Source organism: Pinus tabuliformis, chromosome J (genome assembly GCF_031772625.1).
Source record: "Pinus tabuliformis cultivar Carrire ecotype Pingquan chromosome J, CPIR1, whole genome shotgun sequence".
Classification (NCBI taxonomy): Eukaryota; Viridiplantae; Streptophyta; class Pinopsida; order Pinales; family Pinaceae; genus Pinus; species Pinus tabuliformis.
The window spans coordinates 1,541,017,102-1,541,021,497 of record NC_142295.1 but is presented as its reverse complement, the minus strand read 5'-3'; positions in this window follow the sequence as shown (position 1 = coordinate 1,541,021,497).

Below are 4,396 nucleotides of genomic sequence, written 5' to 3'. Positions count from 1 at the left end.
CAAAATGCTGTGACCAAGGGGACACAAATATATAAGGCAAATGTTAGGAAAGGAGAAACATTAGGGAAATAGGGGCAATGAGAATAAAACAAGGAATTTAGGGAAGGGAAAGGGCATAGAAATTATGATATTTTAGGGTTTGGGGTGAAGTAGGGAATATTATGGTTGTAATAGAAAGGAGGGGTTAGAATTTTGTAGGAGGTGTTATCACAAAATCAGTACTAAGGGCTGCAGCCAAGCAAGATTTCATGTAACTCTTTCAACCAGACTTTAGACCAAGGATTAGCCTCCTTGATCAGAGAGGGCTCTCTCACAGACTTTTGATAAAAATCAATCACAACAACAGATGGCTAACTCTTTACAAATTTATAAAAACAAAGCTGGTTGGACACATATCAAATTAGTCTTCATTGGGCTATGGAGTCTCACACACTTAGTAAACAAAAGCACAGTCATTTCATGGAAGTCAAGGCTCTTTGCATTAGATATTCAAACATACTTCACGTAAACCACAACTTGCTAAACATACAGGAAGTCAGAGCATAAGATATGAATTCTGAGTGATTATGCTGTAACAAGGCTGTAAAAGAACATTAAGAGAATAAACCACCATCACATTTGAACAATATAATCCATTGAGAATCTTGAGAAGAAACAACCACTGTTTTACTATTACTGTAATAAGTCTTTACATTGGCCCAAATAAACTCTGTTTTTGTATAAAATCTCCAACCTTTTTTACATCAGAGTCATTTCTATATATAGGAAAACAAAACTATAACTACTTGAGACTCCTCCTCCAGCATGAGGGGAGCTCGAAATCCTATCATTAATTGCCTTATCTATATCTAAACCAACTCATTAAATACAAAGGTATTGCGTTGTGAATACATAGAATCCCAATTATATTTCAAATCCAACTCCATCTCCTCGTATGCATGATTCTCCTTGGATCCTTGACAGCTGTACAATTTCTGTTGTGGCTGAGACATGTTGAGGAACATTCATTGAACGAGCTGATCTTCGGGTGCTAGCTGTGTAGATGATTCATAAATTAGTAAACCTGAACACCCTATTTTCACGGTCCCTGTCTCCCATTCATCTTTACCATTAAAAGACCACACTCCAAAACTCTTTAATCCTCTATTAACCACGCATAACACCATATTCCTTATGATCTGGATGCCTTGTGGAGTGAACAGGTGTGCTAGCCAAAAATCTCCGTAACCCTACCAGAACCCTAGTATTTCGGTCATAAAGTGCCTTTAAGAGAACTTTAGCAAAAAAAACAAAACACTTCACTTTTCCTTCAAAACTCACACCTGTTACTCTTTGAATGCTATGATAGCCTTGTATGAACTAAAACCATACTCCTCGTATGCCATTTCTGCTAAACCATAACTTGGACATAAAGTACCTTTATGAAAGTTTGCACTAAAGACAAAATATTTCACCTTTTCAAAAAGGCTTCACCTTTTCAAAAAGGCATACTTATCACTATCTGAATGGCTTATGTTAACTTCATGTGGTCTTCTTAATGTTCCTTATATATTTCCTCTAGCAAATGTTTGATCTTCCCATCGAACTGCTTGTCTTCATTCAAAAACAGCACCTACAGCAGTTTCGTAGCGCGCTACGAAACTGCTGTTTTTGTTTAAACAGCTTGTATTTGTTCTGAGACAGTATCCTTGTTCTTTCACGATGACTGGCAGCACCATAAATCATAGGCTTCCTGAGCTTCAAACAACAGATCAGTATTCATTCTTAAAAGCCAAAAACCAAAATAACCACTGAGCCATTTTTCCCCTCACAGGGATTACTGAAGGAAATACACCCATTGACTTTGGTATTTTTTGAATTCAGAGTATGCCTATAATTCCAAAAACACCCTGAATGGTTGACAGACACAATGTCAGTTCTGGTCTTTTTCTCAGTTTCGAAGCTGAAGAGTAATCCTGCACAAATTTATAATGTGACCTGAAAATGGGCTTTTACATGGAGAATGGTCTACTTTTTTTTATTTTAGACTTTAAATGTTCAGTATGATGATAGGCATCAATCTGAAGATATAGGCACCCATGATACCGCAAGGCAAATATTTGCCTCCATATGTTATTATTATCCAGCATCTATTGATCAAATCTTGCAAATCTCGAAAACACATGCTTGAGCATTTACACTCCTATCCAAGGTTTACTGCTCTACTCTTCAAACATATGGCAAACATATAGCTGTTCTTCTCAGTTGAAATCCCATTTTATGAATCCTGAGGCCTATTCCTTGAAGATATTCCCTTTTCAACATTTCCACTTGCAGTTCAAAACTAGTGACTGAGATTGGATTGTTTAGCTTCAGCTGCTACGAAACTGCTGTTCTGGCTGAAAAATGGGTCTCGGGACAGAGCTCATAATTTCTCACAGAAAATGTATTTGGAAAAACTGAAGGAGGTTTTTGTGAACCAACCCGTTCTTAACAAAAACCTCTTTTGGTTTTTTGAAAAACTACTCCAGCTGCCCAGAATCGATCCTTGAAAAAGATGTGTAAAACAGGAAATTAAAAACTGCATCTACAGCAGTTTCGTAGCGCAACCTTTAGCCACTCGTTTCTCTCAGCTCGTAATGGATTTGAGGAAACTGAAAGAGGTTTTTCTAGTTCAATCTGTTAGGAATAAAAACCTCTTTCAGTTTTCGAAAATATTCTTTCAGCCGCGCTAAATACCTCCTGGAAGCTGACTGCTAAAAACAGAGAAATATGCCTGTCTTTATCTACAAACGAGCTTAATGCGTGCAAAAGATTTGGGTGCAGAAGCTTAGACATTGCAGAGACCTCATGCAGAAATATTTCCACATTGGCAAACATATGCATCATTGCAAAATTCTCTCCCATCCAGATAATCTCTTTGACTTCACCAAAGCTTCCACTTCCAATTCTTTTCTTCACATGCAAGTCTTTGCAGGAAACCTTTAAAGGAACCCCTGTTCTAACCTCTGACATGAGAGCTTCCCTTGCACTTGCAACAGTGCCAAAATAAATGATGTAATATCCACAGTCTGATCCCTTGTTTATCCACTGATTACCACAGAAGGCTTCTTCCAAGGAAAGAGTGCTCCAGATAAACCCAATGAAACACCATCTGCTGGGGTACTAAAAAACCTTATAAACTGACAACTGTTGATGCAAACCCAATGGATTTTGATAAACATGACAGCTGGGAAAGAATGACTATGGATTAGAACAAATCCCCAATTTCGTAGCGCAGCCAGTGCAAAATATGAATTATGCGCTACGAAACCACCTAAAACATGCTGCGCTGCGAAACTGCCAAAAGGATTTATGTGCTGCAAAACACTTTGTTCTCAAGCTAGGCTAAAAAATTTTGGCAACAAAATTTTCAGTGATAACAGGAGGATAGTGTAGGGTTTTATGAAGAATTTTTGAGGAAAATGTTGGTGAATATGGGAGGGGTAGGAAACACAAAAGTGGGAAAACCTTGGCAGCATGTAATTTTGAAACCCTAGCAAACTAGGCCTTTGAATCCACACAACAACTTTAGGGTTTTTAACATTTAATTTTCATGGCACATCTATCATAATTTTTTCTCATTCATCTTGCAAAACCAAGAACCAGCCATGGAAATGAAGCCTACCTGTGGTTTGCTTTAATTAGGAGAGGAGTTGAATACTTGCTGGCGAATTTCTGGGCAGAATTCCCAACGCGTAGCGCGCCTCACCCAACGCGTAGTGCGCCCCTGGTGCGTAGCGCACGAGTAAATTTACACTGAGAAAAGGATGCTGATGCATAGCGCGCCCTGGGTGCGTAGCGCGCCCTGGAAACGACCCGATTTGCCCACAAATTTGTAAAATCGCCTTAAAACACTGTTCTTTGCTCTTGGGATGTAGAATGATTTGGTTATGAGGAGAAATGTATTTATATAGACTCCCCTTTGATTTTTGCTTGACCAAAACCCCTTTTCTAATGTTTGGTTTTTTGACACTTTTTCAGATTAATAGGCTCTGACTTTTTGGTTTTCTCTTAAAAAAAATGGTTGAAATAATGATTTTCTATGATAATTTTTTGCAGGGATAGCTCTGATATGCTCTGGCAAAGGAGACCAAGGCTGCGCTTGAACATTTGGAGAACTTGAAAATTTTGACAATTTTTTACAAAAATGAGATGGTGACTTATCTTCAAAACAGAGTTTTGAAGAGAAGTCCTTATTCAGCTGTACAATGATGAAAATTATTGAAGTGATGATCTATCAAAGACATCCCTCTGGCTTGCTGGTCTTCTAAGACTTTTCAAGACAAAATTGACTCAACCCTAGACCTAAGACCTCAAAATTTTAAAACATGATTGTAAATGACCTTTGAAGACTTATTTTAATAAACAGGCCTGA